Source organism: Heliangelus exortis, chromosome 1, assembly GCF_036169615.1.
Source record: "Heliangelus exortis chromosome 1, bHelExo1.hap1, whole genome shotgun sequence".
Classification (NCBI taxonomy): domain Eukaryota; kingdom Metazoa; phylum Chordata; class Aves; order Apodiformes; family Trochilidae; genus Heliangelus; species Heliangelus exortis.
In genome coordinates this window covers 29,884,280-29,906,609 of record NC_092422.1, presented here as the reverse complement: position 1 = coordinate 29,906,609, position 22,330 = coordinate 29,884,280, and the positions used below count along the sequence as shown (strand labels likewise).

At 40.0% G+C, this 22,330-nt stretch overlaps 1 protein-coding gene across 2 annotated transcripts in view; it reads right to left on the bottom strand.

The window, feature by feature from the left end:
- Positions 1 to 22,330, bottom strand: part of ENOX1 (ecto-NOX disulfide-thiol exchanger 1) — a 376,541-nt gene that overhangs the window by 300,811 nt on the left and 53,400 nt on the right. The gene's annotated exons all lie outside the window — the stretch shown is intronic.

The window sequence follows — 22,330 nt, the reverse complement described above, 5'->3', positions numbered from 1 at the left end:
TCTAGATTTACAATTTTTTAAGCATACGTATAACACTTAATCACCATTAGTCCTAGAGTCTCTGTAAATTTTCGTGGTCATTCTCATATGATGACCCTCAGCATAATGGATTTGATAAGTGTAATGTGCTTAAGAAAGCAAAAAAGAACAGGCTCTGAAGACTGAGGAAAGACACAAAGGAAGAAAAAAAGGAGGAAAAATTAGCTCATGTGACCACATGCAATTGGTTCGGGTCACTGACTTCTGAGACAATCAAATCAGCTTCATCATCATGAGTAGATGCTGTATTGAGTAATCCTGTGGCACCAATAGCCACAGCTCTTTAAAAAAAATAATTAAGGGTCCACATGACAGTAAGTTTTGCCTCTTCGTCTGCCCACAATTTTGCTCAAAATTTTTTGCCTGCAGCTGCAGCACTGGTACCCATTGTATGGTTCCCAGTGTAGGTAAAGTGAATTACCTCAAGCAGAGTTAGGAAAAATTAGTTACAGACCAACCCATACCCACTATGCCCCAGTGATCCCCTGACTGATAACACCTATGTACTGCAGCTGAACAGCAGACATTTTCTTCTCCAAAGTCTTGGCCCACCAAAGGAGTCCTAGACTCCCTCTATTCCCTTCTGTGAGCTGGTAATTTTCAAGCAGAGAGACAAAATGTAAATATCAGCATGGATAATTATTATGTTGCTCATTTTTTTGCAAGATAATCAGACAGAAAGATAAGGCTCGCTCTGAGAAACAGAAGCAGTAGAAATTTTTATCCAGCAACTGCATGAAAGATTCTGCCAATTCTTCAACAGTTTGTTGATTTGTAGCTGCTGCCTACTTTCATGTGCAAAAACAACAACTATAGAAATCCCTCACTGGTCTTCTCTACATATTTTCAGGCAATCTCTATAAACATAACAACTTCTAGGTTTATATGTTCTATGCACTGTGCTGCTATTCCTGCTGTTGATGTCAACTGTAGACAGGCTCAGAAGCTCAGATTTCATCACAGGGGCATGAATAACACAACCACATCTCTGCCCTTTGTATCTCCTACTCAATTCCCCAAAAGAGATTTCCACAATAAAGCGTAGAGAAATCACAAAGAGAATGCCATTAAAGTTAATGTGAAAATCAGCCAAATATCACCTCTAATAGGAGTGGGAGCTATTTACTAGGTAATACCAATAAAAATCTACAAGATCAGAAGGTGGCCAAAGTTTACACTTTATTTTCTACAGTAATTCCTTCTTTTCTTTCCTGCATTTCCTTTTCCATCAATTGGCCTTGTAACACTTTTTCCACATACATTCATCCCCATGCTTTGCTCTCCCCTCTTAATTATCCACCTCTTCTCTTTACACTTTTATAGCTTTGTGGTTTCTTTAAACTTGCAAGGTCTCTACCATTTACCACAAGTAGTCATTACCACACCTTGGCAGGAGGTACCATCCATCAGCTGAAGCAAAGAATGTTAACCAGATAAATGCATCGTATTCCATGACTGTAGCATTTTCAGTGAAGTGATCTTCATGGTGAGTAGTATTACGTCCAGCAAACCTTGTGTCATGGAATGGTTTGGGTTGGAAGGGACCTTAAAGATCATCTAGTTCCAACCTCCCTGCATGGGCAGGGACACCTCCCACTTGACCAGGTTACACAAATCCTCATCCAACCTGACCTTGAACATTTCCAGGGAGGGGGCAACCACAGCTCCACTAGGCAACCTGTTTCAGTGCCTCACCACCCTCACACTAAAGAACTTCCTATTGCCTAACCCAAATCTACCATCTTCCAGTTTATAACCATTACCCTCACACAATCACTACAGCCCCTTATGAAAAGTCCCTCCCCAGCTTTCCTGTAGGCCCCCTCCAGGTACTGAAAGGCTGATACAAAGTGTCCCCAGAGCCTGCTCTTCTCTAAGCTGTACAAGCCCAGCTGTCTCAGCCTGTCTTTGCAGGGGAGGTGCTCCAGTCCCCTGATCATCTTCAGGGTACTCCTCAGGACTCAGTCCAAGAGGTCCACCTCTTTTTTGTGCTGGAGGTTCCAGAAGTGGAACACAGTATTTGAGGTGAGGTCTTGTGAGAATAGAGGGAATCACTTCCCTTGACTTGGTGGCCACACTACTTTTCATAGAATTGGCTGGGTTGGAAGGGACCTCAGAGATCATCAAGTCCAACCCTTGATCCACTCCCGCTGCAGTTACCAGCCCATGGCACTGAGTGCCACATCCAGTCTCTTTTTAAATATCTCCAGGGATGGAGAATCCACTACTTCCCTGGGCAGCCCATTCCAATGTCTGATCACCCTCTCAGTAAAGAAATTCTTTCTAATGTCCAACCTACACCTCCCCTGGCACAACTTGAGACCGTGCCCTCTTGTTTTGCTGAGAGTTGCCTGGGAAAAGAGACCAACCCCCCCCTGGCTACCCCCTCCTTTCAGGGAGTTGTAGAGAGTGATGAGGTCTCCTCTGAGCCTCCTCTTCTCCAGGCTGAACAGCCCCAGCTCCCTCAGCCCTTCCTCACAGGACTTGTGCTGGATCCCTTCACAGCCTCCTTGCTCTTCTCTGGACCTGCTCCAGCACCTCAATCTCCTTCCTGAACTGAGGGGCCCAGAACTGGACACAGGACTCGAGGTGAGGCCTCACCAGGGCTGAGTACAGGGGCAGAATCACTTCCTTGGACCTGCTGGCCACACTGTTCCTGATACAGGCCAGGATGCCATTGGCCTTCTTGGCTACCTGGGCACACTGCTGGCTCCTGTTCAGCTTCCTGTCAATCCAAACTTTTGATGCAGCTCAGGATGCAGTTGGCTTTCTGGGCTGCAAGTGCACATTGCCAGTCATGTTGAAGTTGTGTCAGAAAGGTAAACTCCAAAACACCAACCGGGTGTAAAATTCTAGTAATGTGGCAATGCATGAAACAATATTGCTCAAAAACATGTCCCAAGGGATTGTAGACTTGAGAATTTCTTATGGCATGAAAGAAAAATTATGAATTATTGCGTGACTGAGATAGTTCTATGACAGAATGTTTGTGGCCAAAGACCAATTATATGTAAATATAAGCACATGGTTTGCTGTGCATAAGATTAGCAGTGTGTGTTTTAGAAGTAGCCACCCATCTGATAGTTTCAAAAAGCCTCACAGAGTTGCTAAAAGATGCCAAGAGAAGTTTTTACTCATCATACACTTTCCATCTTAATAACACCAGCTGTCTCTTTTACAGACACATCATGTCCTTCACAGTTATCCCATATTCTGCAAACACCGAAAAAACCCCAAACCCCTCCCATAGTTATTAACATCTGCTTCATTTACTGATTCTGACAAACTGAAGGACAAAGGCATGATTTAACAGATTGCTCCACGTAAAGAAACAATGCAGTTCACTAAAGGATTCATCAAATGCCCCTGTCAGAAAGCTTTACAAAGCACAGCTTAATGAACGTATGCAAATCGCTGTAATACATAAAATGTCTGATACCACTTCAACGAGTAATGTGCTTATGAAATCTATGGAGAATGGTAAGATAGATCAATCTAATTTGTCTTTGAAATAAAGTGATTTGGTTTCCTCCAGATAATTTCAATCTCTTTTTTTTTTTTTTTAATGCCTGGTGGCATGACAGCAGTGCATTACATACAATGAACCACCACTTCAGACCCTGGAAGATGTGATTATTCAATAGAAAAAGCATTCAGCAACAGGAAAACTAGAAGCACTCTGGTACACTCCAATATTTTCTTTCACTGTTTTGACATGCTGGCATTTTTTAAACAAAAAAAAAATTTGTTATTTCCAAGCTTTGCTGCATTTAATCAGCTCCTGTTTTTTTCATGGTTGCTTGATGTGCAGTTGAAGCTGGAGTGTAAGTCAGGCTGATATTTACAGCACACGGAACTGCTCAGATCTGGAAGCACATCAGACAACAAGAGGCATCCAGGATGATCAATGCTCTTGCTGTTTTCAACATTATTGATCAAGAGATCTGATCATTTTCTTTCCATCAAGATAAGGAAAGCAAGGCTTACGAGCTAACATGATTTTTGATGAAAAAAGCAAGTTTCTGGAGCTTCCTTTCTCTGATAGCCAAATGTTCTTCTCATCAACTTACTTAAGGAAAAAAAAAATACTGCATTTTCAGTGTTTTGTCAGAGAAGCTAAAATCCACAATTAACTTATATGTCAAATTTTTTTGGTCAAATTTTTTACTTGAAAAAAATCACAGAGAAAAGGATACAGCATAGTGTTCTCAGAAACCAGCAGGTGCAGTTTCTTCATCTTGGATTTACTTAGGACAAGGTGGGTGTGGGAGAGGAAGATCACCATGAGATACTATGCTTATTTCCTTTTGAAGACCTTTTTTTTTTCTCTGAAATCATCTATCAGAGGAGCCTAGGTACAGTTAGTGATGCCTTGGGGCTGAAATGGATTGAATCACTGTTTCTGCACTATTAGAAAAAAGTCCTCAGACCATCATGCATACTACCACAAAACTGATTCCTGATAATTTATCATTTTCTACCAACTTCTTATACCTTCAGCATCCATAGACTGCAGATACAGAATACAAATTGTCTGGCATCTTTCTCTTCCCTGCAGTCACATTCCCCTGGAGTCTGTGATGCACAAGGACCAGGGTGCAGTTGGCCAGTTCTTTTGCTTGCTCTTGATTAGTCCTACAACTTCCCAGCTAGAGGGTGTCCACCACATTCTACAGAACTCAGGTTTTCATAGGAAACCAAAGGAATTCACATGCTAGGACTGTGAAAGGAAACACTTCCCAAGTAACATTTTCTTGAGTTGTTGTTGGTTATGCTAGGAGGAAAATCCTTAATGTGAATATGGTGTGAATGTTAGCTGATAGGCTTACTACAAAAATGTTCCCCTCCCCAAAACAATAGCCTAATAAAAAAATCATTTTTCAACTCTTATATCAACTGTTTTATCTTTCCCATTATCACAGATGTGATTACTGTTACTATCAAAGCTAGATGCCAGTTTTGCTCAGTGCCTTAGGCAAAATTACTAAGTTGGGCAGTATTCAAGGTGGGATTTTCATATCACAGTTGAAACCACAGTGTCTTTATTAAGAATTAAATAAATTGTAAAATAAGAGTCCAGGCTGAAATACCATGTCAGAAATATACTGTTATATCCTCATTTTATGGGCATTAATTTCTAATATCCCTTCTGCTCTGTTAGACTGAATATTCAGTATGTGCCAGGGATTGTGGAAAACATTTTTATTTGTCTGCAAGTGAATATACATTAGAATGAATGTTTAACATTTTTCTAGAATTGGGTTTGTATCTCTGACAATTGTGGGGTGAAATCACTTTTAGATGTCAGGTAGAAATATTTAACAAACCAGACTGTTCTCACTTATACATAATTTTTGTGTTCAGATTTGCAAAAGATGGTGAGTTATCTGGCCACACATTCAGTCAAAGACTGAAATCTGGGAGAAAATAAACAAGACAAGCCTTTCTTTATCATACCTCATTTCTCAGTGTAGCTTTTTCAGATTCCACCATTATCATCCCTATTTTAAATTTGTTCTTTTTAACATAAATCTACAAATACAAAAAAAAAAAATAAAATTGTCCCCTCTCAACAGTAGATTGAGGCCAACAGAGTCGTAGTTGATGAAGTTAATAAAGGCAAATTAAGGAAGCTCTATCTCACACCTCCTCTCATCTCCTGAACTCATGTGAAATGATAAAAATTACCATAAGCAAAATTAAACATTCTAATTTTTCCCTGTATTAAGAAGGAAAAGCTTATTCTTGGGAGTCTTCTAACAGCTTCCCTAAAATGCAACTTCTCATAGATTTCAGGGTTAAAAATAGAGCCTCCTGTGCAGATTTCAGTTTCAGTCTAACAAAACAGCTTCAGTAAAGTCTATTAACCTGCACACCAACACTGACAAAAGCTGTGTGCAACACAGATAATTAAATGAAACATTTTTTAATGTTATTTTGTGTGTTGTTTTTTTCTTCTTTGTTTGTTGGTTTGGGGTTTTTCGGTTGTTTTTTTGTTGTTGTTTTGTTTTGTTTTGTTTTTCCCACCATGGACCATCACTGTTGCACTGTTTTAGCAAAATAGGTGGGAAGCAGAGCCAGTCCACCCAGTCCTCCATCCCTGTCTGCTGGCAGATTCCTGCCACCCATTGCAATGAGGATATTCACCCATTGCTATTATAGACAGAGAACCTATACTGGGCAGGAGTGTAACCAAAAAACAGCAAATGATTCTGACCATTTTACGACTGGAAAGTTAAATCCTTTCTTTATTAGCCTGTTGGCAAGCAAGTACAAATTCATGTTACCCATTGGAAAAAAAAAAAAAAATTAAAAAAATTAAAAATTAGGAGGTCTGTAAGAATGCAGAACTTTTTCTACCCTAAGAAAGCTGATTTCTAATGGCTGAAAACACCCTGTTTACCTGACCTGTGAGAAAATACAAGCAAGGACTTGCTACTCTAAAGCTGGTCTCAAAAGTTGCATTCAAGGTGCAAAGACTCCCAACCTGAAATATTTCTGAGAAAGTACAAAATACTGAGCAACTTAACTGTGATGGGGACTTGTGAAGGCATGAAGGACTTGCCCTGACACAGGCAGAAGAGGCACTCAACACAACCACTGCTTTCTTTTGATAATGCAGAGCCAAAGGTACCTTGCTACATCTCTACAGAGATGTTCAAAGATAAGCAGAAATGTGCTGCCATCACTGCAGTCTAGAGACTGGAAAAGAAAGTGTTATGAAATGTATATGCCTTCTTTTTTATTATTATTATTTATTATAAAGAAAAGCAGAAGCACTAAATGAATGCAACAAATGCAATAAATCTCTAACCCCTCCCTTTTTTAACTACAGTGAAAATTACTGGGAAAAGATTGTGAAGATAGCCACAAGAATGTAAAAAGGGGTTACAGGAAGCTGAATTAAGATGCTGTTTTTCAAAAGCAAGACCTACTGAGGAGGGGTAAGTTCAGCTTTCCCATGACAAGCAGTTGTCCTAGGAGGTCCTTAAATAACATCTAGCACCAAAATATCTGAAAATAACAATTCCTCATTCCTCTGCTGCCTGGCAAGCTTTCAGAACAGGCTTTAGCTGGGAAAGGTTTGGTTACAGTGCTTGGGCTGTAGTATTATCAAAGGAATATACTAACACAAAAAGAGAAACTGGGTCTTTCTGGTTTCCTGATCTTGCTTTGTCAATGAGCACCAGACAGGACCTGTTCCACAGAGATACAGGCACATCACACAATCCCTTCCTTAGACCACCAACAAAAGGCCAAGACTGATGTCCCAAATGTTTTTTGGGAAGGCAGCTGACACCTCCAACTCCAACGGTTTGGCAACAACAAGGAATTTCTTACTCTGACTTCTCAGACCGGAATCTTTTGGCATCTGTTAGCAAACAGCACAATCCACCAACCACTGGATTTAACATAAAATACATGACAGTGCAAACACATGAGTAGTGGTCAATCTCCTTTCTAGACCCCAAGACTTCATTCTGCAGGATTTTTTATTCTTAAGCTATGTGAATACTTCTACGCATTCTCACAAAACCTTCGCTAAATTTACCAAATTCTGTCTTCAACTTATTTTTGCATTCTACTCAACTAGGGCGTTTGAAGTTTATTCCAGAACTTCACCTATTAGGATGTAAGCAAAATTTATTTTAATTTTCATTCTGAATTCGTTCAGGACTGATTAGTAAACATATTATCTTGTAGTAATAGTACCCTCCAGTTTCAACAGTTCTCCTCCCTCCCTGGTGTTTGCTCTCCAAAGGTATTTAGAACAAAGTTTTTTCCCTGGTATTATATACAAATTATAGTGAGTCAAGCCTTAGCATATTTTGTCAAGAAGTCTGCCAGAATGTAATAATCCACTGGAAAAATATATTTAACTTATTTTTTTTAATAATGAGCAATAGGGAGAGGCTGATTTCTTTTCCTAGTTACTCCAGAATAAACCCAGAATGATTATACCTGTATGGAGAATAAACTCTAACCTATAGCTAACCAAGAGGCAAGAACTGCCTGTGCAGGCACCTGCCTAGGGCTGCAATGTGGATTGTGAACAATAAGTGGACAACAAATACCTAATAGAAGAAGAAAGAGTAGAAGGCATCTGTCATTGTAAGAGTCAATTTTTTAGATACCTTGGGAAGTGACAGAGGTTGACCATAGGCTTCCTCCAACCCAAAGAAACTTGAAAATCAATGTGTCTGGCATCTAGATCTCCTGTTCTCTAGGTAAATGCTGTCCCTGCTGTAGTTCAGATTGGATGTTAGGAAAAGGTTCTTGGCAGAGAGGGTGGTCAGTTACTGGAACAGGCTCCCCAGGGAAGTGGTAGACACCAAGCCTTTCAGAATTCAAGGAGCATCTGGATGATGCCCTCAATCTTATAGTATACTTTTAGGTAGTGCTTCAAGAAGCAGGGAGTTGAACTTCCAACTTGCTATTCTATGACTGTATTCAATACAAAAGGCAGTTTTATCCAGACCCCTGTTTTCCAACGTAGCTATCACACTTCTGAGTTGAATTTGATGCCACTCAAGTGTGCACAGAATGGTCTTAGGACACACAATGCATTGAGTCTCTCTTGAGCACCAAAGCACCTTGCTGATGTCTCCCATGGTGTGGTGACATTGTCATAGATAGAACCAAGACTTCTCACTTCTTGAGCAGTGATGTCTGAAAAGTCAACAGACCCTACCTTTAGACACCCAAGGAAACCAGGAATCCAGGCCAGAGTAACTGATGGATGTAAATCAGGTGGCCCTCCAGCATAGATCCTCTGTACAGATCTCCAAGAATTCAGCACCCAGGGGGGATTTGTCTCATCAGTTGTAGATGCCAATATCTGAGCTCATAACCTTGGGCTGCCCTTAACTGAAAGAGAAGGTGCCTCTAGGGTTCAGTTCTTCTCATCCTAATGTGGATAATTAAAATAACTTAGATTAATTGGCCCCAACTATAGGGTCCAATAATCATAAAAGGAATCTAGGGAGAGTAGCTCTCAGTGTAGGCACTTACACTGTAGATAACTCAAGGTAGCTGAGACAGATCTTACTGCTGAAGTCTGCCTCAGGAGAGCTGGCATTCAGGCAGATCTTAAGTCATGAACAGGAGTTCAAAGGATAGGTTTTCAATGACAACATGATTTAATCTGTAAGTCTTTATTAAGTCCAACCTTTATTGTTGAATTTTAAATAGAAGAATCTGAGATTTGGTGCAATGATAGCAGCAGTAAAAGTCACCATTAATCAAGGAAGAATGATTTATGAGAAAATATTAAAATAACTAAATATGTATAGCTTGACTAAAGCCACTATTGAAAGAGAAATATGATAATTATCTACAAGCTCTGGAAGGATGCACACATTACAGATTTTTTTTATTTTTTTTTTTAATAGAGATGTTCAGGAAACTATAGCTAAGAGTAATGTGATTATACTGAGCAAAGTCAAATTTAGGCTGACAGGGAAAAAATTCCTAATAATGAAGTGTATTCTATTGCAGAATAATCTTCCAAAGCAAATTGGCTGAAGTCCAATCCCATCTAAAGCCAACTGGATGAAGATCCACAGAGAACAATCCTGCATTAGCTGCAAGATGGACTAGATGACTCAACAGCTCTTTTTCATTTTTAAATTCCTACCATACCACTGTATGAAATAATCCAATAAACCAAAGGGAAGAGGGAAATAGGCTTAGCAACAACCACACAGGCATCTCTTCTCCAAGACTGCAATCAGTGTGTCTTGCACTGATTGCACTGAGGGAGGAAACATCTGTATGTGGTCAGAATACTGTGTTGATTCAGAGCTATCAAGTCGAATGCCTGTTGTCCCCTTCTGCCCCTTCCTCCACTCCTGAATAAAATAACATTACCAGAAGAATCGACCCTGTGCTCTAAATGCATCAATCATGATTTTTGCTGCACCAGCTCCTCATAATTGGTTTAAGCTTTCTTGATCTCAGATGCCAAGTGGTGTTAAGCAAAACATAAAAAATAAAGAGCCTGTAGGCACTTGTTTCCACTGAAATAATCTTGCCACGTGTTGATCTATAAGGAGTAGCATAACAATGTTTTCCTAAAGTTATGATACTCATTCTTAAAGCTATGCAATAGTTTACTCTCAAATTTTGAACAAGCTTTGCCACTTTATAGCTAAAAAATCTCGCCTAGAATCTGTTACTATAATCTCTTTTTCCTGTTACACATGAGCTGCAAATAGCAGAAGTGTTCTTAAGGAATGACTGTTCAGTTTAATTGTAGATTTGATTTTCTCTCCAGGGAATGCTAGGTAGTCTTAACAACATATATATATGTTATTATATGTGCATATATATACATATATATATATAAAATACATATGTCTATATATATATCTATATAAATATATATATGTGTAAATATATATATACATATATATATATAATATTTTCTAAAGAAAGTATTTCCAAGGGTAACAGGAGCCTTCTACAACTCATTGCACTACTTTTCCCCCCTGCAGTCTCACTCTGTAAGGCTGACTAAGCCTCTTCAACCCACTTCATGGAAAGGTCTGAGAGTTCAGAGATTGTATTTACCACATATAGCAGGGGACAACTTTTCTAGGAAAGATATTAAAGGAACAACATCATCTGAAAAATAGATCTGTATGCCACAGGGTTTTTTTCTGTTGGTTTGGTGTTTTGTTGTTGTTGTGGGTGGGTTTTTTTTTGCCTCAAGTGTTCAATTAAGCACAAAACAGCAGAGAAAGGATTTCTGTTTTTCAAAGGAAGGAGTATTAATGGAAATCTATGACTGCATAACAAAACAGTGATCAACAGCTCATAGCTTACACCACTGATTCTGAATTATTCACATAATTTCTCCTCAATTTCTTCCCTTTCTCCAATTAACCTTCCAAATCAGAACCCAAAGTACCCACAGGGTTGTGGGGACACAACAGGGGCAGCAAGCAAGGGTGGCAAGAGGAACCAATGGGGAAAAATAAGCATTTTTGTTCTCTCTAAAATGACCATGAAGCAGATGACACAGTGTACCAGAAAGCTCTTAAGATGTGAGGAGCAGATCTGGCAGTTTTCTGGGCAACTTGGGCATTGCTCTCTATGCAAACCCAGCAACAAAGTCTCTGCTGCTGCCCTTGGGCCTCTTGTCTGCCTGGTGTCTGAGCAAATTAAAACCAAAAAAAAACCACCAAGGAGACAGAGGAGTGGAAAAAGCTGGTTCAAGCATTTTCCAAGCTCCACATGAAGGGGCAGATCAAGGAGGAAGTGGAAGAAATATTCTAAAATTATTTGTAGGAAATTATCACTAGAAAATGACCTGTGTTACACCTACCTCAGAAAGATATTTTGTATCCATGGTATTTTAACAAAAAGTTAACCTTCATATAATTTTTCACTGATCTACAATGTTGACAAAAAGCGTGAAAAAATTGGAGAGGAAATATTATATTTCTGTTTTAACTAAATGGGTGAGAATCAGCCATTGGAAAAAAACATCACATGTAAGGACTACATAAAGTTCAGCTTGAAGAATGGCTTTTTCCAGCAGTTAACAGGACTGTCAGCATAGCAAAGATTCTATGACATGAGAACATCCTCACAGCTTTACAGTAGAGTAACTGCTTCATTTCTTTGCCCAGTTTTGCTTTGCTGTGTTAGGAGATGTGTGGCCAGGCAGCAGCTCTGAAGGCTACAGAACTTCCTACTGCAGGTTTCTCCATTTATATCTGGCCAGAGGGATGATTTAATAACAGGGAATGTTCAGGCACAGGGACTTTCTCAAATATGGGTAGGAAAGGGAGAGAGAGATGGCCATGCCTGTGGAGATGAGTGGGGACAAAACTCACAGCAATGCTGCAAAGGTGACAGAAAAGGATTTTGCTCATAGAGATTTTCCAGTGAGGAGTTCATAGCATCTGTGGTTAAACCTGAAAGCTGCAGGCTGGAAAGAACGACCAAAGGAAAAGAATATCTAAAGGAGACCATTTGCAGGGGCACAAACCTGTTTTCAGTGCCTTTATTTCAGGCTATTTTTCATAGCAGGTCACAGTTTTCTCTACTAAGGGTACCATGGTGCTTGTTTAGTATCATGCACTATAACATTTACCATTAGGCACCAGCAGGTTATGCTGTCATCAGTTCAGTGTGCTCACTTTTATGAAAACAAAATTTCTACATATGAAGCCCTGTCACAAGTTCAGATTATTATTGAAAAGATAATGGAAAATTGAAAGAAACTGAAAAAGAAAAAAAAAAAAAAAAGAAAAAGTAATGCATTTTTATGCAACAGAAATGAATAATTTGAAAGCTAGGAAAAGCATTTTGGGGCTTGGGACTTAGTACATTAGCATTTAAGAGTCCTACTGTAACAGGGACTCCAGGGGAGTAGGTGGTGAAATTAGGAGGAAGATTAATGACAGTGACAAGGATGGAGTAGCTGTCCTTGTTTTAGGGTTCACAGTTAGAGAAAGCAGAAAAACGGAATTAAAGATCCACTTTTCATCAACATCTCACATGCACAGTGAGAGTAGTCATGGGAAATTAAAATGCATTAAGATTGGGGGAAAAAAAGCTTTCCTAATTCTTTAAACACTAAAAATTGGGTGTCTGAGCCTTAACTTTTAAGCTCAGATTGCTGTCATTGGCACCTCTCTTGTTTTGCTTCCAGCCTCACATTTTAAGTTACTGTCCTGAGGAGCCTTGCGAGGTTTCATTTGGATGGTTTTGAGTTTTGGGGATGAAGGAGATAAAAGGGGGTAAAGGAAGAGAGAATCACTTCCAGAAAGCATTCATACAGTTCTGCAGTGTGTCTCAAGAGTTCTTAGGGACTAAAGGCTTTTTGTGCCTAGTGGGTGAAACACTGATCCTTGCTTAGCTAAAATGCTCCTGAGCTCTCCCTCTGCCCTGTAACATTAAGCTGAGCAAATGCAACAGTCACAGGGATTTTTAAACTAGAAAAAAATATATCAGAATTTTCCTGGCATTCTGAATTAGAAGAAAAAGGAGACTAATTCATTACAAATGAGATTCTTAAATACTTTAACTCCACATAAAAATGGAGCAAGTTTACAGGAGTTAATTGTTGCCACAATGTTGAAGTGCCTGAGTACAATTGCATTACCCAATTAAGCCCCAAATTGTCAAATTTACTCAGGCAGAGCAGGCATATCATATTTTGAAATTCTCCTGATCAGTTAGACAATCCTCCCTTTCTGCACATGAAGCCGTTCAACATTTAAAAGAAAAAAAAATCTTCCCAATTTTCCTTTAGATCCCAGGTGGGTTGGATTTTTCAGCTTAATCCCTCCTAAACCACAGAGGACTAAATATTGAAAGCATTATACAAATGTTATAATTCAGAAAATGGGGGGTTAGAAGTACATATCTCACACCTTCATCAAGAGCAAAGGTCTGGGTTCTTTAACCACAATCCATATTGCAATCTTAAAGTACATTACAGTCCTCTTGAACTACATTTCTCTACGGGCTCAGGTAAAGGGAAACCCATTGTCCACAACCTGTGAAATGTAAAATACATGCAGCTAATCAAGATTAATCATAAATACAGAAGCCTAAAGAGTCCTGCATTTCACTTAGGAAAGAAAGGCACACTCTGGCTTTTGAAGGATTTATATCCCAAGAACAGTACCAAGAGGTTTGCTGGTTCCACAGCGTTTTCACCTAACTGGAAGAGGTTTGTTTGCTAGCCACTAATAACACCAGTTTAAATTTTAACGGGGCTATTCTGAAGAAATATAATTAACATATGGTTGACTTCCCCTGTATTAGATAAAACAATAATAGTGACTAAATCATTATCTTCTGTAGCACAGCATAATTTCAGCTGTCTTGCTCAGGATGAGTTGTGTGGCTGACTCATCTCACAAGCATGCATCATATAACGAGAATGAACACAAATTGTTTGCAATGCCAAGGAGCAGATTTTTACCTAAGGCATGGGACACAGGACCATAATATGAGGGATTACCTAGAAAGCAGCAGCAAGTCAGACGTTACCTCTTTGAGTCAAAGAAAATCCCTGACAGGTGGTTAATTGATAATACTGCATCACCAGGCAGGCTCTGTGCTGTCAGTTTGATTGCTAGGCTTCAAGTGAGGGCACTTAATCTTGGCTTGTCCCAGTCCCCGAGTTCAAGGTGTCATTCTGAACACATAGTTTACAAGCCCCAGATCCCTGCAGAGTCAAATTCTTATAAGAAATTTTTCTGTGCTACAAAAAGGGGCTCAAAGCATCTCAGGCTGAGCCAATGCCTTAGAGAACTTCTTGGGTTGCTGTGTCCTACCAGGGATGGCCACTAACACAACACTAGCAAATGTCAAAGAGAACTCAAGACATTGAATCTACCTGAAAAGCTCTTGTCAGGACCTGATAGATGATGTTTAGAGACATTAGCTGAAATAAACACAATATGGAAATTATTAATGGCATCAAGTCTGGTAGGTGGGCTATGCTGGCAGACACTCAGCAGACTGTGGGTTCGATTTAGTCACAAAAGGAGGATGTGGAGAAGCTGGATCAGATAAAAAAAAAAAAAAAAAGTCTGCAAAACACATGCTTCTACTTGGGATCATATTTATTAACACAGCCACTCAAACAGTCTTATTCTTAGAACAAGAACTAAAGCAAACAGAACAACCCCAGCAATCAAGAATACCACTAATTAATCACGAGGCTGCCTGTATTTCAAGAAAACCAGAGGCACCTAACCTGGCCATCCACCCCTAGTTTAGGTTTCCTTCTACATTCAGTGGATCAATACAAGGAGCTTATGGCAAATGAACTCCTGACTGAGATGGCTGGTTAGGACCTAGGGCTGGATGAAGTGATTCCAAGCTGTTGCTGTATCACCTTTCCATACAGAGTAGGGAGAGATAAAGCCAAAATGCAATGCCAAACCTAGCTGGGCTGAATCACTCTCTGAAGCTGCTTTCTCAGCTGCACAGGCAGAACAGGCACCTAACAAACATCTGTAGGATCAGATCTGGATTCATCCCACCTATATCTTGGCACCAAAGACTCTCTATACAAATTTAGAATGCCAAAGGATTAATCTACCCATCATTTAAGTCGTATGTCCATAAAGTGATTGCTGCGGTGCAGAAAATATTAGTGGTGTGGTAGACAAACTCCTGCTTCCATCAGTCAGCTTTTCATTAACATCATTCATCCTGTCCTCTTTATTCTAAGTAAAATCTCCATTCTCTCTTTACCATGCAAATAGCTCTTACCTAATAAATACTGTGACACAGTGTGTCACACTTCTGTGTCCCTTTTTCCTTCTCAGGAAAGTGCACTGCTTTATGCTGAAAAGATTTTTCAGACCTCACTGTAATTTCTTCCCATGCAAGTGCATGCAAAGATTTTTTTCATTTTGTCTCTGGTAAGAAAAGACATTAACATCCAAGATCTTCAGGTCTACCCATTGGGCTGTGAACCTTTGCACAAATGAAAACTCCTCCTAGGATTGTCCTACTTAGGAAAGCTTAACTTAGACCTGTCTCCAAAATCAGTGAGGTGTGAATGGTGGGTTGTTTGGGGTTACTTTGTTTCTTTGCTCTCCAGTTTGGTGCCCACACAGATTTTCAGGTATCATTTAGGGAAAGAGAAAAAAAAAAACCAAAAATGGTTTTTAACCATAGAAACAATGTGTAAAAAAAATAACCTTGAACTGTTTTCTTCTAGAAGTTCTGCCATATCCAGGAAATGTGATCCTCCCTTCTCTGTCTGAAAATGGGTGAAGTTAAAAGAAAAATATCCAAGTTTAGACCTATAATTATTTATCTATTCTCAAACGGTTTGACTGTACACTGAAGACAACACTAAAAATCTCTGTGTGCATATGAAGGCAACTGTCTGTAAGCAAAAGGACATTATCTGAATCTAACAAAGAAAAGGCAACAGGAGGATCTGCTCCCGAAGTAATTACTATCTGCTCTAACAGTGTAATTTCCAGTTGTCAAAATTTAGAACCTAAAATAACCCTTCCATGTTTCCTTCAAGGAAAGTCCAACTACTTCTCTTCTGAATTCTGTTCATTTCTCAACAGCTTTGTTACTGACTTCCAGGAAAATACTCTGTGCCAGAGAGCCAGATTTTCATAGGCAGCTCCAATAGAGCTCCTTGTCCTGCATTACTACCTCCTTCACCTCTGCAGGAATGCTGATTTTCCTGGAGAGATTTTATTTCCTTTCTTATCAACACCTTCCTCTGCACGTCAGCATGTTTCCTCACACTCTCCTTCAGTCACATTGCCAAAAAAACCCTGGAAAAGGTGAAGTGTTGCATGTGTTAATGAAAGGCTGATTAGGAATTGCCTGTTAATGGCACAGATGCTGCATCCAGTGTAGTCTGGGATTTTCTACCAGCTATCAAGCCAGACCACATGTGCACAGGTAACAAATATACCATGGAGAGGCACTTGTGCACCTCGCTATTAGCCTGAAACAGATTTTCCAGCATCCGAGCAGTGACCTGTTAATAGCTTACATAATGAAAAACAACACTGAAATGAGTCAGTGTGCTCAGCAAATTCAGATCATTAACCATGAGAAAGCACTTCCAGTGGATCAAGGGAGAAGCACATACCCCAGGGAACCTTATATAGAGAAGTCTTATTAGTGACAAGTAAACAGGGGCAACATTCCCCAAGAAATGGTGGGATGGACAATTTCATTTCCCAAAGAACTTTCCTCTCTGAAAGACTAAATCCCATTTTCCACAATGGAAAACATGCTGGACTCTTGACATCCCTTCCCAGGTAACTGCTCACCAAAAGGGAACTCTGTAAGAAATAAGTAGGAAGGAAAAGCACATGGCTCCTACAGCTGCAACTCAGTGGTGTGCAGGAGCTGGCAGAGATTAAAAATAATTAATATACAGATCCACACTGTACATGATGTGATAAGGAAGGATTGGGACTCTCTGGAAGGCTCTTCAACAGGTCTGCAAACCAACTGGGCTTCACTAAGTGGTGGCCACTATGCTTTTCTGCAGGAAGCTGGACCAAAAGTAAAGCAGACAAATGAGGTTTAGAATAAAGAAGAAAACAAAATTAAAAATCCTGACATTACAGGTAAATCATTCCAGTTAGAAGGGTCACCAGAAAGGAACTGAGAAACAAAATTCAGAAAAGCTCCATTACTGGTGGCAACTGAGAGCCAATACATACACGTTGGGTGTTAGTTGGCTGTTCCAGTGGTGGTCTTGTTCCAGCTAGGAAATATTCAGAGAAGTACCTACACCACAGCTTGGAAAGCCCAGTCTAAAAATTTTGACAATCTTAGCAAGACATTTCAAACTTTTTTTTTTAATTGTTATTTTTGGGGCAGTTTTTTGTTTGCTTTTTCTAATTGATTTTTATAATGTGTGAAGAAATGCAAAACAAAAATGCAAGATTCCATTGACCCAAACCAGTATTTATTATGTTCTACATGAAAATGCAGGTCAGTGTAGATGGCATGATAACACAAAACGGTTTTGTTTTTTTAAAGCGTGGCTTAACAAGTTTTTTGAAGAGTTAATTGCTTGCATTTCTGTGTAAAAGATCAGAGCAGATGAACAGCATCATTTGTTCTATATGAAACAGCTGAAATCTTAGGCTTCCCAGAGACACAGTTGCCAAGACATACTGAAACTGTTTGGAGAACTCAGGCTCAGCAATCTTCCACTTTTGTTCAGGATTGGCAGCCCAAGGCTTTCTCCTAGAGATATGACATATACTTAGCAGTTCCCCACATTCCATTTTTATGAAATTGGAGTGACTCCTTTGATGTAAAACATGTAATTTCTCCTCATAAAAGGCCGATACAAGGGCCATTTGAAAGGGCAGGATGTTGCACTAATAGTTGAGATCCCTGTCTCTTCAAGCAAGTCAGACACTACACACAATGCTCACTTGGCTTCATTTCCTTATCTCTCTTATGTGCAAGAACAGCTGGAGATGGACATACAGAGGCTCCAACCTTCCACGGCACATCTAAAAAAGTACACAACCAAAATCTATGCAGCTGTGAATGCCAGAAAGCCATCTGTATACAAGTTAATTGCTTTTGGTTTCAATGCTTTCCATTTTTATCCTGCCATCTACATTTGCACCTATTCAGTGATTCATTTTGGACTCAGCAGGGGAACATGAGCCACGTTCCAGCCCAGCTCTTCCAACTTCCAGACCTGCTTCTCTGCAAGCCTCCCCTCAAAATCATCCCCTCCCTTCAGCATTTTTTTTTCTCTATTTGTCTCAGAAACCAACTGAGCAAACCTGAAGACTGGTATTTGCACCAGCACTTCTGTGGAGAGAATTACCAGGCTGAGCACCTGTCAGGAGCGAAGGATGGGTTTATTTTCTGGTTTCCCAACCCCACTTACTTTGTGGTGACAAACTCGAGCTGTCCAGAAGAAAATTCAGCCCCAGGCAGAAGGAATAGCAATGTCAGCACCCTTAACTGATTTCTTTGAAAACCAACTAGCTGTAGATACACATACATATGCATCTATAGTAAATTAATGATGTAAGTCATACTCAAAAAAAAAAAAAAAAAAAAAGTCAGACATCTACTTAAAATCTTGCTACTAATTAAAGATGTGATTCAGACCAGTGATGTATTTCTAATTAGCAAAAACAGTCAGTCCTGTTTTCCTTGGAGGAAAGAAGTATGGCCTAACTAACTAAAATAAAACTGAAATTAACACTAAACATTTCTGCTTTGTACCCTCTAAATGTTTGGGGTTTTTTTTAGCTCTGGCAGATCTTTATTAATAACCCTATGAAAGCATCAATATTTTCTAAGTAAATCCACTATTTTCTTTATATATCATGTCTATCTCATCTGAGAATGCAGATTCTGTCAGAGTGCATGCAAAGACAAAGTTGTTTTGCAGGCAGGCTTAAGCTCCCAGTTTTTACTGAGACCAACACAAGTATGTGGAAACACTACTAAGGAAACACCCACAGCAACTTTTCTATATTTACAGAAAGCCTCCTCAAAAAACAAACAAACAAAAACAAAGAAAAAAACCAAAAAACAAAACAAAAAACCAAAAAACAACCCCGCAAACCAAACCAGAACAAAAAACCCCAAACAAACAAGAAAACCCAGTGCCATATCATCCAGTTCTGTTCCTTTATAAATATATAGGGTAAATCTTTTAAACATTGCTTGCTAGCTCTGTAGGAAGAATAACAACAAAAACTCTGCCATGAGTCACTGTGGTCTCCTAGGAATAATGAAACTAAAATACTATCTCTCATGACCTTTCCCATTTACTTCACAGTTACTGGTCAAAAGTACCATGTCACCCTGCAGACACGCATAATCAACTTTATTTTCCAATTTAATTGAGAAATGGAGCTGTTAATGTCAAGAAACATTAAAAAGAAGCTGCTCCACTGAACTTGCTCTGCCTAGCTACCTGCTGTTAGGTTTTGTGATCAAAAAAAAAGTTCTGCACACATCCAAAGGAACACAGAGGATCAATGGTGAGGGAAAGCCAAATAATTTCCTTCCCTGTTCCCCATAAGCCCATCACTGGAGCCATCCCATCCACACCACACCAGCATCCTGGAGGCATTGTGGCATCCAAAGGATCCCAAATAACCCCTGGGACACGAGTGCTTACCTGGATTCCCTGAAGGAGACTCATCCCTGGGTAGCTGGGGGGGACCCCAATCACCAGGAATCCATGGGAGAGGCCATGGGGACCAGAGGTGAGATGAGGGAATGATCAAGGTAATTTAGGAAGGAATAACTGTGGGAAAACAGAGGGATAAGAGGAAAAAAGGGGCTTGATGGCATGTGAACAGATGGTTGCTCACTGCACTTGTCTGCCCATGCCCTGACCAGCACAGTCTCTCCTCTCTTCTCATTCAACAGCATTTCTAACTCTTACCCCACATGAAGGGCTTTTACCCTTTTTTTGCAGGGGCTGGAGGCTCCAAGGACAGCAGCTGGAGGGGAGCCAGGGCTCACAAAAAATCCTGTGTCTGTGCTACCAGCACCTGAAGAGAATGGAGGTGTGTGTGTCACTGTGCCAGCAAACACCAAGCCAGTGAGACAGTGACCTGGAGTGGGAGCCAGCTGTGTCCCCAAGGGCAAGGTCACCAGGGGAGGTGGCTACCAGGGAGCCAGGTGAGACACTGCCAGAGAGCCTGAGAGCCTGTGGGTGGGCTGTGAGAGTGGACTGGGAGACCTGTGTGACCCTAGGGGGAGACTGGGAGACTTTTAGGGGATAGCCTGGAAGACCTGTGTATCTCCATGTGGGAGGCATCAGGGGAGAGAGAGGATCCAGGACCAGATGAACTGCACCAACAAGACCAGCTGCTGGGGGGGTCATGAAAGTGTGCATGAATATCCAGGTCCATGTGTCAGGGAGTACCTGCAGATGGACTGGAGTAGAGGCTTTGATAGCTCCTATGTCCAGCTGCCAGCACTAGCAGAGTCTGGATATCTCAGGACAGATGCTGGGAACAGTGAATGTCTAAGCCCAGCTGCTGGAAAGATGCATACTGTACATATACATAAATTATATACCCTCCCACTAACAGGTCTTAATCCTGAGCAGCCAGCAAAGGGGGGCAGGATGTGGTCATTGATGCTGTTCATGTTTGCATGAGTACTAAGTCTGCTGAACTGTGTGGCTGGCCACATATACAATGTAAATACATGGCATTCACATATGTGTCTCTGTTTGAGCTACCAGCATGCTACTGAAGGAATATATCCCCTCCTTGCTGTTGTTTGGACCTGGAGACATGGAGCTGCAGAAGCCTCATCTCCACAACACCTCCCCATAACATCTCAAAGTTATCACCATGTACAAACGAACATCTATTTGGAAATAAAGTGGTGTGACTGAACTGGAGGTTCAATGCCAATTGTCATGGTCATGATCTTCTCACAGCAGCAGCTGTGGCACAGACAGAAAGATTGTCACAGCAATCTCTGGGGGAGTTGTTGTTTAGAAACAAATGATTATTTTTTTTCAAGAAAGGATGTTAATTGCCTGGTGTCTGTTCTTGTGGTTTTGTACCACTTACCGTGTCTACACAACTGCACATCCTTCTAATCAGCACCAAAAAGGAAAGCAAAAGTTTCAGTTCACACCACTTGTACCACAGCATGGATTTGTATTTTTCTTACTTTTTCAGTTAAAACTATGATTCAGGATATAGGGATATATAAGGGAATATGCTTTCCTATGTAGGAATAATGAACTATTTTAACATAATGTCCTACTCCATCTCTTCTGCCTCTTTTCTGCATGTAGCAGGGAACTCTAGGAGCTAAAGGCCATTAGGGTCTAATATTTAGGGACAACTCAAAGAGAGATAATCTGATCTGCCTCACAAGAGCCTTATACTTCACCTGCTTCAATAGAGTTACCTCTAATATGTCCCAAAACAAGTACAGCATCAGGTCCCTGGCTTCCAGCAGCAAAACATCCCACAGCACCAAAACAATGTTAAAAATGTCATACACAGCATCCACTTGAGACAATCAAACTCCTTCTGCTAAGTAAACAATAAATGACCAGAGAGGACTACAGCTGTTAGCTTCATGCTTGCCATTTCCACTGTATGGGAGAAATATTTACTTTTTTTTTTTAGTATGAGGACAGTACCTGATAATCATTCCCTCAGGACATGAGGGGAGATAGCCCCACACTGTGAAAAAGAACAGCACTGTCTAAATAAGAAGAGTCTTACAAAGACATCACGAATTAGCAGAAAACTAGTTAGGAAAGATAAGACATTAAACAATTTCTGTGGGGAATAAGAACAGTGGAGATTATTTACTTTGCTTTAATTACTTTGGCACACTGCTAGATTAGTTTCTGTACGCTACTAGATTTTCATACCATCATTTTCCAAATGCAAAGAACCAAGTTCATGCTCTGAATATTTAAAGTTCACAGTATCTGTATTATCTTGTCCTGTGTGGGAGCTTCTGCCACTAAATTCACAAATAAATAAGTGTTAACAGCTTCACTTTTAAAATTATTATTATTATTATTACAGTAATGAAAGAAGCAAGCTTAATTTCCAGGTATGTACTTCTGCCTTGCCTTGCATCTATCTCCATGTGTTTTGACAAGAATCCACTGTTAACATATACAATATCAAAACAAGGATAATCAAGTTTCACTGATGCTTTCTATCTAGATCACATTAAGTCACCCTCCACTCTCCTGGAACACTTTACGTTGATGGAAAACTGATAATAAGCCAGTTTCCCAAGTGTAATAACTTATAAAAACACATTGTAACATTTGAAAGAA